Below are 13,433 nucleotides of genomic sequence, written 5' to 3'. Positions count from 1 at the left end.
GCGGATTGCGAATTAATATCCAAAATCGTGGCCGGACGTTCACACTGAACGCAACTAAACAGATTTTGAAATAAATAGTGACGTGTTGTGTACCTAGGGATACCGCCAGCGGCTTCATCAACCAGGAACTATGGACTTCCAGCCTGAAGGAAGAATGGTGCCACCAGTAATTGCTTTGGTGCCAATGGATCAGCAGTAAACCAGCAATGGACTTCCCGAGCTGACAACGGGTCATCAATTGATGGAGATGAGTATTTTTCATATTATATGGCCTGATTGGAGGGGCGGGAATTATTTATCATAAGCTGACGCTATCATGTTAGGGATAACTTAATTGAAATGTTGTAGTGCCGAAATTGAGCACGTAGCTTTTATTTCATATTTAATTTAATTAATAGCAGGTCTGAGTGATTTAACTGTAAATAATTGTGACAATAATTTAATAGGTTTGCATGCGGTAGAAGATTTACTAAGTTTATTTTGGGAGACTTGTGTACAATTAAGACGTCAGGAGACTAGTATTTTAGTAAATTCAGGGTAATTTAAGCTAGGCTGTAGTTGATCCTGTATAAAAAATGCATGACTGATAAATAATATAAGTATGCGACGTGAGGCCCCAGAGTCACGAGAAATGAAGATGGAACTGATGCCCCAGGCCTCCTTTGAAATATTTAGCTAGGGAGTGTTACAATTTAAGATGGATTATTTGATCAGGTTTATCATAACTTATTTACAATTTAACTGGTTTAATTACCGTGTGAATATTTAACAGAGTTAATTACCGTGCAAGTATTTAATTGAGTTAATTACCGTGTGAAAATTTAATTGGGTTGATCACTGTGTGAATATTTAATGAGAAGTTAATTACACTGTGAATTTTTGATTGAGCTGATTAGCGTGTGAATATTTAATTCATTATTGTATTACCGTGTGACGATTTAATTAGAAATTAATTATCTGTTAATCACAAATTTATTAGGGATTAATTACATCGTCGTTACGATGAAGTTCGGTATGATCACACAGTATGATCTAATTACCAGGTAAATCACGTAGAAAGATAGTGTAATGATGAATCCAGCAATAATAATAATAATAATAATAATTGTAATGATGGTGATCATACAAATATTGGTATCATAAAAACCGGTGTCACGTTGTGAAGTGATTGTTTAAAAAATGTGTTGAATCGAGGTGATGTATTGGGAGCCGATGCAATTTGCTTTGTGAGGAACTGACCTCAGTTCGTTGTGAACGCACCTCGGGACGAGGTGTTTTTGTTAAAAAAGGGCGTGTTATGCCTGTGAAGGCCGAGGCCATTGACCACCCGTGGTAGAGGGTTGGGGCGCTTGACCTAGTAAACAGAAGTGTTTTTGTGTGTGTGTCCGCTCATATAAGAGGGAAGACTTGAGTTAAAGAAAACAAGGCCTGTAGGAATTGGCTAATGATGGGAAATATTCAACACGCCAGAATGAAGTATTCGCTAATAAATGATACGGCGATGGGTACCAGTATTTGTTAGTTTACTGTCGTTACTCATTTGAGTATAATATAGCTAGGGATTTCAGTGTCCTACTTTCATCCCAAGGGGTTGTCAGTTCAGTTCCCTACGTCGTTATTGGTATTCCACAATGCTAAAATGAAGAATGGGGTGCCTCACGTGTTCATTGTATATAATCTGTGTTTCTCTGTGTTGTTTATGTAACATGTTGTGACTATAATTAGCGTCGGCGATGGTTCTGACCATCGGCGCGGCAAAATGCATTCTAGTGAGGGTCAGTTCAAACCCGGGCGTTTGTTCCACATTTATATAATTTCTTTCATGGTATTTCGTTGGGAAATAATTGTGTGTTTTAGTATGGGGATCGCTCAGACTTGTTGCATGAATGTTAATTTCATTAGTCAATAATGTCATATAGCCTCAGTGTTTATGGTAAATGTTTCCGTTCGTATCACGTCACGGTGAATCGCTTTGCGATAAACAATACCCGGATCCATCACACACGACTACAAGTCGATAACAAACCACAACAATTGTTAATAATTCATGTAATTCATTTGCAAATATAGATGCGTCATTCCCATCATCATCAAGGTCTAATAAACCGCTTATATTAATTTAAACTTTAATTCGAATGTGTTCTCATTGTAGTTAAGTATTCCCTGCCCCGTTTCTCCTACCCTGTATGCCATTAAGGTAATGTTAGATAAGCGCCTATTTTATTATATTTGCAACCCGTTAACGCCCTGTAGATATCATGCCGGAGCCTTTTCTGGGTAGCGTCGGGTACAGTATGTATGTATGTATGTATGTATGTATGTATGTATGTATGTATGTATGTATGTATGTATGTATGTATGTATGTATGTATGTATGTATGTATGTATGTACACGAGAAAACGGCTGAAGAGAACTGAATGAAAATCGGTATGCAAAGTCTGGGAATATGTCGCTACAATCTAGGCCGAAAATAATTTTGTTTACGCTGAGTGGAATGGTATTTTAGGGGAAGGCCTAAAATTTAATTCTCAAATATGTATGATATTAGTGGTCGTATCTTAATGAAAATCGGTATGCAATGTCGGGATAATAAGTAGATACAGTATAATCTAGGCCATTAGTAAGTTTATTTACGCTGGGTAAAATGGTAGTTTAGGGGAATGCCTACAATTTAATTGTGGTCCTATCTTAATGAAAATTGGTAGGCAAAGTCGGATAATACGTCGCTACAATCTAGGCTGTAAATAATTGTAGTCACGCTGAGAAAATGGCAGTTTAGGGGAAGGCCTAAAACGTAATTCTCAAATATTTATGTCATTAGTGGTAGTATCGATACATACTACATAACTAAAGTTATATATTATTAAATTTTCAATCATTTATGTCTTATACATTGTTACCGTACCGGCTATGATCACAGAGATATTTATGAATTCGGATTATTGTTACTAACTCCATATTGGTGCCGAGTCACGAGAAAATTGGTAAAAAAAATTTAATGAAAATCGGTATGTAAAGTCGGAGAATAAGGAACTACAGTCTACACTATAAATACTTTTATAAGACGCCCTTATATCACAGAGTCAAAAGAAAACTAAATGTGAAGGCCTACAATATAGAAAGCTCATAAAATTGATCAAAAATAACATTACATTGACCTTTGTTTGTTATGATGTGCTTTGTGTCTTCTGTTGCACTCATCGCCGACAGATAGGATTACTGCTGCGTACAGAGTTTTTTTAAAATTTGCTTTACGTCGCACCGACACAGATAGGCCTTACGGAACGATGGGATAGGAAAGGACTAGGAGTGTGAAGGAAGCGGCCTTGGCCTTAATTAAGGTACAGCCCCAGCATTTCTCTGGTGTGAAAATGGAAAACCACGGAATGCCGTCTTCAGAGCTACCGACAGTGGGGTTCGAATCCACTATCTCCCGGAGGCAAGCTCACAGCTGTGCGCCCCTAACCACATGGCCAACTGGCCCGGTCGTATCGAGTGTAACAGCCTGCCTGAATATTGGCGGGAAGTAGCTGGGGAATTAGATAACTTTCTTCTTTAGCATGCCATTCCTCTGGTTCATAAATTTTCTGATACTACTGGTATGTAACACACTGGTTCATCATAGTTTTGAAGCTATTCAATCCCTACTCTGAGGCACTGATTGGGGTGAGCAGTGTGCATATTTAATGGAGTAATGGCAGAGTAAGGGCAGTCTACGGCCTGTCCATTCCAGCTCTGGAACTTTGGACTTCGTTAAAAGTGAGAAAATGTGCGGTTTTTTATTTGATCAAGTACTTTATATGATAGTATTGCTTTCAATCGCTACATTCTTACTAACGTTTTTGTAATGACCTATGTTGACTTCAGTTAGGAAAACCACAAAGTCAGTCTTTCTGAGAATCCCGTAGTGAAGCACGGGTACATCAGCTAGTAGTAAATAAGTTGCAGGATTGTGAGCGACTGCAGGGGGACTTAAACGTTGTAGTGATATGTATAGCAGACAATGGTATGATTGTAAATGGGATGAAAAGTAAAGTTTCACCAAGAGGAAAAGTATTCTCAGTTTTAATTATTGTGTTGATGGGGTGATAGTACCTCATGGGGAACAATGTAAATACCTAACGAAGTTAAAATAAGGTTACCGATCTTTTCACATGGTTATGAGAGTATTTAGGGGTTGTAGTAAGGATGTGAAGGAGAGGGCGTATAAATATCTGGTAAGACCGCAGTTAGAGTATGGCTTCATTGTATGGGACCCTCACCAGGACTACCTGATACGAGAAAAGAAAAAATTCAAGGGAAAGCAGCACGATTTGTTCTGGGTGATTTCCGACAAAGGAGTAGTGTTACGAAAATGTTGCAAACTTCGGGCTGGAAAGTCTTGGGAGTAAGGAGACGTGATGTTCGAGTACGTGGTATGTTTCCAGCTGTCAGTGATGAGTTGGCGTTTAATGACATAAGTAGAAGTATACGCTTGAGTGTATCCTTTAAAGGTAAGAGAGATCGTAATATGAAGATAAAGTTGGAATTCAAGAGTGTGATGTTTGGAACATCACAGCATGAACTAAATTATCGAACTGTGTAATTCATTGGAAAAATGTATATATTTAATTAGAGGTAGGTTATTTTAAATTATTATGTTTATGTATAGGGTTTTTAGTCATCCATGTCACATCATCATCTCATTTCTTTGTATCACGGCTATAACGTATTCTGAACAAACAACCTCTTGAGTAAGGTATTACAACATCAATCGTATTAATAGCTTGCAGTAAATTTCCAGTAGCCGAGGTCAGGTGATCGGACACACCATGCTAATTTTAGCCCATTGCCAGGAAAAAGACGTAATCAAGCTTGCAAGAGTCCTTACCCCTTCAATGCTCTGAAGAGACAGTTAAAGCCTTGTGAACGCCTACTTTTCGAAGTTCGCTACATGACGCTTTGATTGTCTAGAAAAGTTCAACCAATGTGAGTGGACGTTATGGAAGAAGATGATGGATATGCAACGATGGATAGGAGAAGGGATTGTACATCAGATCTTACTGGACCATGTGATATGGCACATGGAGGGAGATTTTGGGGCCTATATACATCCACAAGAGCTGGAGAGAGCAATGCTATCAGTAATTTTTAATCTATTCTATCATTACATCGGAGAAGGTCTTAACTGCTGAAGATCTTAACTTAGTTCACTTCACATCTGAGTAGAGCACTACTCAAAATTACTCTCACTGAGACCTCGATTATCTCAATGACGAGAGTTAAAGTCAACGAGAGACCGGTTTTGACTGGTATGGGACAGGAGAAATTCTGTTATGTATTTAGTTACGCTACAGTTCTGTAATACGGAAGAATACAAGTGTATTATCTCCATGAACGTAACTCAAGGTGGTTTTGCTATTGAAATTAGGACTCATTACAACTTTATGTAAGGAGTACTGTAGGTAGTGTTAAAGTCGGGAAAGTCATTGTTCAATTAGTGAGCTATGCACTAATCAGGAATAGGACTGGTACCTACAACGAGAGATGACACCAGCATGAGAGGTCCATCGAACATCAGCTGCGACATAAATCGTGTCCAGATAACAAGAGTCTACAGATGTTGAGCTAATGGCATAAATTACTGCAAGTCTCCGTGCAACAGTTCAGTTTGTTAAATTTGATTTCATTCAGTTTTTCTTTTGCTTCCGTAAGTTCAGTGTTCGTAAATACGCCATCACGTTTTTCATCCTAATGAGTACGGTAGTTATTTTAATCGGCATTTTCTGAAATTCTTATTAATGACCCTTAATTTCCAAGTTAGAGAGTACTTAATCGTTAGTGTTCCGTCACTCCACCTCTGGGAGTATTTAGAGTCTCATCAACTATTATTATTATTATTGTACCGAGAGGTACACCTCAACTACGCACATTCAAAAGAAGCGCCTTAATGGACTCTATCTATCCAACAAAACGTGAAACTGATACGGCATGAAGTTGTGACATTAATCCGAAGTTGTCACCACTGAATAATTGAGAAGTTTGTCATTTCTAAATTTCTTAAACTAATTGGATTTATTTTGTTTGTTTTGGTCTACATCAAGACGTTTGGACATTTCTCCGTAGATGTCATTACAAAAACTGAGGTCATGCACTCTGGTGCAAGGTAAAATAATTTGTTATTGAAAGAAATGTTGTGTTTATGGGTTTTCTCAAGTAATTTTTTTTTTATATATTTCAAGATTTGCAACACTTCTTACACATTCCGCCAGTTTTGAAACTGGCCAATAGGAATTTTCTGTAATTATTTTTCAGCCTATCACAGGCTTCTTGTTGGTTTTTTGGGTGTAACTTTTGATTCTGCCAATAAAATCGAGAGGGGGTATCCGGATTAGTCCAGAACCCTCTAGAAACGTCCCCTCGTATATATAAGCTGCGGCCTTTCCGGCTACCTTGTCTCTTGATCGCCGTAATTCTGAGAGAGTGTGTGTGCTAAGACAGCGGGCGGAGCGCCTCATTCTTCGCCAGGCAGATCAGCAGCCAAGGCAATGACTACCAGACTTATTTTTTGTAGCTACCTCCGCAGACTTGCACGAGGGGAAGGTCCTAATTTCTAACTATGTGACCTGTTTTCTAAAATGTCAATTTCCTTTCGGCTAATGTAACATTTCATAAAGTCTTTAACTGCAATTCGGGGATAGAGAGTGCGTTTCTCTCTCGTGTTCCCCTTCAATTTGGTTTGAGGTGACTACGATTTTGTAACTGTTTTTTTTTCTTCTCTGTAATGCATTAAATTAACCTTCATTCGAGTCACCCCAGTAGCTTGGGATTAACTTCTGCTTCATCGGGCTGAGAGCTCAATTAGGGTTTTATAAGTAATGTTCTAGGGGTGCAAGTGTACGCCTCCATTCATTTTGTGTTCGGGCCATTAATTTAACCTGTTCTTCTTTGCGCGAAGGCCCAGTAATTTGGGTGATGGATACCCCTGTGTAAAGGTAATTTCAATTGTAAATTGTGCCTAGAGAGGCCAGATATTGTACGATTTTTGATGTAATGTTGCCTTGAGTAGGCTGTAAGAAATTTGTTAATGTTGGAGAGCATGTAAGCTCTTTCCTAAGTTTACTGTAATATTGAGGGGTGCCTTTGAAGGCCGTACTTGTAATCCTTGGAACAAAGTGCTCTTAAATTGGGATATTCCTGTCCTTGTCTAAAGACTGAGATTTTGTAAATTTTGTAAACTGGGTCTTGTAGCTCAAAACTTGTGAATCTGGGGCTTGAAGCACGAAATTGTTAAATTCCCTATTCTGGGGTTCTTTATTTTAATCCCCAAATTTGCCATTGTTATTTCACTAAGTGAAATGTTGTTAAGTTTGTTTTTTGAAAATAAATATATTACATACATACATACATACATACATACATACATACATACATACATACATACATACATACATACATACATTATCATTATAGACTGTTATGCCTTTCAGCGTTCAGTCTGCAAGCCTCTGTGAATTTACTAAACGTCGCCACAATCCTCGATTTGCAACTAGTGTTGTGGCCTCATTTAGTTCTATACCTCTTATCTTTAAATCGTTAGATGTCGAGTCTAACCACCGTCGTCTTGGTCTCCCTCTACTTCTCTTACCCTCCATAGCAGAGTCCATTATTCTCCTAGGTAACCTATCCTCCTCCATTCGCCTCATAAAACCCCACCACCGAAGCCGGTTTATGCGTACAGCTTCATCCATCGAGTTCATTCTTAAATTAGCCTTTATCTCCTCATTCTGAGTACCCTCCTGTCATCGTTCCCACCTGTTTGTGCCAGCAATCATTCTTGCTACTTTCATGTCTGTTACTTCTAACTTACGAATAAGATGTACTGAGTCCACACAGCTTTCGCTCCCGTAAAGTAAAGTTGGTCTGAAAACAGACCGATGCAAAGATAGTTTCGTCTGGGAGCTGACTTCCTTCTTACAGAATACCGCTGATCGCAACTGCGAGCTCACTGCATTAGCTTTACTACACCTTGATTCAATCTCACTTACTATATTACCATCCTGGGAGAACACACAACCTAAATACTTGAAATTATCGACCTGTTCTAGCTTTGTATCACCAATCTGACATTCAATTCTGTTGTATTTCTTACCCACTGACATCAATTTAGTCTTCGAAAGGCTAATCTTCATAGCATACTCATTGCAAGTTCCAAGATATTAGACTGCAGGCTTTCGGCACAATCTGCCATTAAGACCAAGTCGTCAGCATAGGCCAGACTGCTTACTACATTTCCACCTTTTATTTAAAGTTTTAATTCAATTTTTGATATCGTAGATAGACCCATTCTACCCAGCACCTTCTTTCACCTCTGCGTTCCACAGATACACCGGAACAATTATTATTATTATTATTATTATTATTATTATTATTATTATTATTATTATTATTATTATTATTAATTATCGTCTTCAAGCCGTAAGTTTGAGGGCTGGCGCCTATGGGATATTGCTTATGGAGAAGTATATGAGAAAGTATGTATTAATATTAAAATTAAGGTGACCCGGCACGACACATATTGTCGCACATCTTTGAGCGAGAGTGGGTAGGTCACAAGAGGACAGATTGGGGCAAATATTCATTTATAGGACGAGGCGTATGGGATTGTAATAAATTATCAAGGGAAATGTTCGTTCAATTTCCAAGTTCGTTGAAAATACAACTGATAGGGAATCTGCCACCTGCGCAACCGCCGTAAATGCAGATCATTGATGATGATTGATTGAATTCGTAATCTCCTTACGATTAATTTTCCAGCAGAAATTATTTAGTATATTTTCATTATTATAATTATATACTGTAAGTTATAGCCACCCTCACTGGAGGACGGATGATTTTTTCTAATAAATCTTACTACCGGCACTACTAATGCAATATATTGTCAAATTATACAAAGAAAGGTATTATCCGTTGTTGTAAAATTATTAAAACCTACAGAAAATCCTATAAAACATTTCTTCTTCGTATTTATCTCTTTACCCTGCAGGGTCGATTATTCCCTCGGAGGGATCCCGCCTCTACCGCCTCAAGGGCAGTGTCCTGGAGCTTCAGACTCTGGGTCGGGGGATACAACTGCTGAGGATGACCAGTACCTCGCCCAGACGCCCTCACATGCTATGCTGAACAGGGGCCTTGCGGGGGGATGGGAAGATTGGAAGGGATAGACAAGGAAGAGGGAAGGAAGCGGCCGTGGCCTTAAGTTAGGTACCATCCCGACATTTGCCTGGAGGAGAAGTGCGAAACCACGGAAAACCACTTCAAGTATGGCTGAGGTGGGAATCGAACCTACCTCTACTCAGCTGACCTCCCGAGGCTGAGTGGATGGCGTTCCAGCCCTCGTGCCACTTTTCAAATTTCACGGCAGAGCTGGGAATCGAACCCGGGCCTCCGGGAGTGGCAGCTAATCTCACTAACCACTACACCACAGAGGCGGGCATAAAACATTTTTGTAGGTTTTATTTGACTGTCTCCGTGGTTTAACGGCTGTGCTATTGAACTGCCAACCACGCACCACTTAACTAATTAGTTTCCATTTCTTGTAACCACGGAACAGGTACCGATGTCTCTGTTTTAATAATGTATTTTATTACAACACAAAAAATATGCGAAGAAAAATATTAAAAAAACTGTTCAAAAACTTCGAAAAATATTAAACCGTGCAACTGATAATTCTAGCCTAATATTAACTTCGCTCGTTCGAAACTGAGTTAACAGATTGTTACTACACCAACTTCTTATGGTCACTATACATTATTGTCGAATAAATGTGTTACAAAAGTTAAATGTTCAACAAAATTTGTGCGTAATATAATATCGCGTCGCGGTGTTACGAGGGATGACAACTACAGGCATTGTTTACGGTTGTGCTGTGTTACGGTTGAGCTGTGTAATCAGCCAACGGCCGTAGCCGTGCTGAAACACCATATCCCGTGAGATCTCTGAAGTTAAGTAACATTACCCGTGATCAAGATTTGGATGGGTTGCCACGCGCTGTTGGTGGCGGGTAAGGGAATGGAGGAGCGGAAAGGAACTGGCCATCGTACCGCACGTAAACTCCGGCTCAGGCATACCTCTGCGGAGGTTCGGACCTGCCTTCGGGCAGAATACACCCTTACCTTTAGATGTAATCAAGTGCCAATTCCTCTACGTAAAAATGTTTCAAAAAAATAAAAATTCTTTCGACTGATTCTGTAAAACCGCCTTGGTCATTTCAGTGCATAGTGACATATACAGTATACATGATGTTGTTTGGGTCAGGCGGCGAGAGGAGCGTTTGCCGCTATCGAATAGTTGACGATTCGCGAGGAAAGAGCGTCAGTGTGGACATGTAGTGAGAGTCAGTAAGCGGCGCGGCGTCTTCCCTGCACGAGCTGTTTAGATAATGGCAGTTTCAAAGTTTTCTCGTTTGTCTTTGCTTTAAGAAAATTCTTATCTAAAAATAAGAATAATTTGATGTAGGATCAAGAGAGAATTTCGTCATCATCCAGTAAATAAAAAACGTGAAATGTATGGAGAATTTCATCATTTATATGGAGAACTGAATTGATTTCCTTATAAGATTTTTCGAATATACTTGTATCTCCATTCAAACGTTTGACTTCTTACTAAACAAACTTAAGGCGCGACTACAGAAACAAGTCACCAACTTTCAGATGTAATGCCGAACACAAGTTATCACCTCGGCAATTATTAAAAAGAATAATAATAATAATAATATCATGTACTAAAGGGAATATTGTTTATGTCCAACTCGTTGGCTGAATGGTCAGCGTACTGGCCTTCGGTTTAAAGGGTCCTGGGTTCGATTCCCGGCCGGGTCGGGGATTTTAACCTTAATTGGTTAATTCCAATGGCTCGGGGGCTGGGTGTGTGTGTGGTGTATTCAGCATTAGAAATCATCCTAGGTAGGGCCCTCATCTTCAGACATGCAGGCCGTCTACTAGAAAAAGACCTGCAGCAGGCCTCTGTGGAGGCCATACGCCATTTATTATTTAATATTATTTATGATTTTAAATTGAATTTATCTGGTACCCTATATTTAAAATCGTTCGAATCTCGTTCCAGACTTCCCTTACTATTGATAGGTTCTCGAAGTTCTTCTCTCTGTCGTTCCATAGGAAAATTCGGGTTTGAACTTCAAAAATTAGCACTTCCTCCTCTTCTTTTGTTAATTCACTAACAGTCATTGCGAGCGGCGCAGCTGAAATCTCAAACAGGAGTGAGCGGCTAGCGACGGGTAGCATTGTCATTGAACCAACTTTCCTTCCAAAATGTCGCGCCGTTATCACTATGGTCACAAACGCAGGTTTGAGTTACATCTACGCCTCCACCGAACGCAACGCTCCGCTCGCCGTTTGCGCTGTGACCGAAGCCATACACTGCTTTGATGCTGCTGCCCACGCTACCCTATCCTGTACTTTTCATTTCTATGTAACTACTACATCCTACATCTGCTGTAATCTGCTTGCCATACGCATACCTTGGCCTTCCCCTACCCTTCTTACCACTTACACTTCCCTCAACTGAACAAGTCCTGGTGCCTTAAGATGTGTCCTGCATTCTATCCCTTCTTCTGGTCAAATTCAGCCACGATTCAGTATCTCTTCATTCGTGATTCGATCTATCCATTTCACCTTCAGCATTCTTCTGTAACACTACATTTCAAAAGCTTCTCTTCTCCTTCTGAGCTAGTTATCGTCTATGTCTCACTTCATGCAATGCCACGCTCCAGACGAAAGTATATACAGGGTCTTTCACTCAAAGTGGGGCCGGCGTAGCGCAGCGGGTAGATGGGCGAGCTGAAGGTCAGACAAGCACATGGCAACTCGCTGAGCTTGGGGCCGGGAGAGCGCTCGTATGAATCGCATGTAAATAACAAGCACACATAATAACGCACAATCAAAGTAAAATAGTTTCTCACCTTGTCACAGAAAATGGTGAAAATGCCTTCCACCTGCGTCTACACATTCCTGGCTTCATCTAAGGATTTGTTGCATAAACCTTACTTTTCAATTTTCTCCATAAATAAAAATCGAAAAACCGTAAGATCTGGGGATCTTGCGGCCCATAATGGTTTACTAATTACCCTGTTGTCAATAATTTCCTCAATTAAACTTAATGACTCGTTAGCCGTATGCGCGTTTGCCGAGTCTTGCTGGAAATATTCAGATTAGCATTCCTTGTCCGTCAATTGTTAAAAAATTGTACGAGAATGTAATTTCTATATCTCTGCTGAGTGATTGTGGTTTCAAAAACTATAGGCCCTATTATCCTGTCTGCAGTTACTGCCGCGAACACTCCAAGTTTCACACTCTAGATGAGCTCAACCAAAATATCACGAGAGAAATTGAGGCTATCTCGGTAGATGAACTAATGCATATGAATGAAAATTTCCTTACATGAAGCCAGAAATCTGTAGATGCAGGTGGAAGACATTTTCAGCATTTTCTATGACAAGGTAGAAATTATTTTACTAGGATTATGCGTTATTATGTGTGCTTGTTATTTACGTGCGGTTCATACGGGCGCTCTCCCGGCGAGTTGCCGTGTGCTCGTCTGACCAGCTCGCCATCTACCCGCTGTGCTACGCCGGCCCCACTTTGAGAGAAAGACCCTGTATATGTTTTGCGAGGAGTCTGCAGCGCCTCTTAAAGGCCCGAGCCCACCTGCCTAGCAGGCCCTACCGTTACGCCTCTGCGTCTGAACCACTCAGCCCAGTTTGCTTATTTATTACTTGTTACATAGAACCGTCGGAGTCGGAATAGTACACAAGATTTACCGTGCGAGTTGGCTGTGCGGTTAGGGGCGCGCAGCTGTAAGCATGCATTCGGGAGATAGCGGGATCGAACCCCCACTGTCGGCAGCCCTGAAGATGGTTTTCCGTGGTTTTCCCAGTTTTACACCAGGCAAATTCTGGGGCTGTACCTTAATTAAGGCCATGGCCACTACCTTCCCACTCCTAGCCCTTTCCATCCCATCGTCGCCATAAGACATATCTGTGATTCTTGTTTTAAGATGAAGCACAACTAGGAAACCATCCTCTATCTTAACACTAATCAGAGAGAAAACATGGAAGGGATCCGATACTTCGAAAAATGAAGGTATCGGCCAAAGGAGCACAAAGGCCACGAAGGGCGTGAAAATGAAAGACTCCCTAGCCCTTGGAAACCTAATAGCGTCGAAGTCGGAAAAGAACAAGAATTGACCGTGGGAGGTCGGATAGGATAGATGAAAGTGAGGAGCCTGGCACAAGTATGCGGAAGCAATATCAGGACTCAGCTAAGGACCCCCGTGGTCGCCAACCCACGCTCCAAAGTTCAGAGCCCTTGGGACCTCTTTTAGTCGCCTCTTACGACAGGCAGAGGATATCGCCCCCATCCACAGGGGGTAAGAA

The 13,433-nt window shown here is 40.4% G+C and overlaps 1 protein-coding gene across 1 annotated transcript in view; it reads right to left on the bottom strand.

Moving 5' to 3' along the window:
- The window catches only part of LOC136872311 (testis-specific serine/threonine-protein kinase 4-like), a 129,187-nt gene that overhangs the window by 93,638 nt on the left and 22,116 nt on the right, over positions 1–13,433 (bottom strand). The window lies entirely within an intron of this gene.

This window comes from Anabrus simplex, chromosome 4, assembly GCF_040414725.1.
Source record: "Anabrus simplex isolate iqAnaSimp1 chromosome 4, ASM4041472v1, whole genome shotgun sequence".
Classification (NCBI taxonomy): domain Eukaryota; kingdom Metazoa; phylum Arthropoda; class Insecta; order Orthoptera; family Tettigoniidae; genus Anabrus; species Anabrus simplex.
This window is presented reverse-complemented; position numbering and strand designations above follow the sequence as displayed.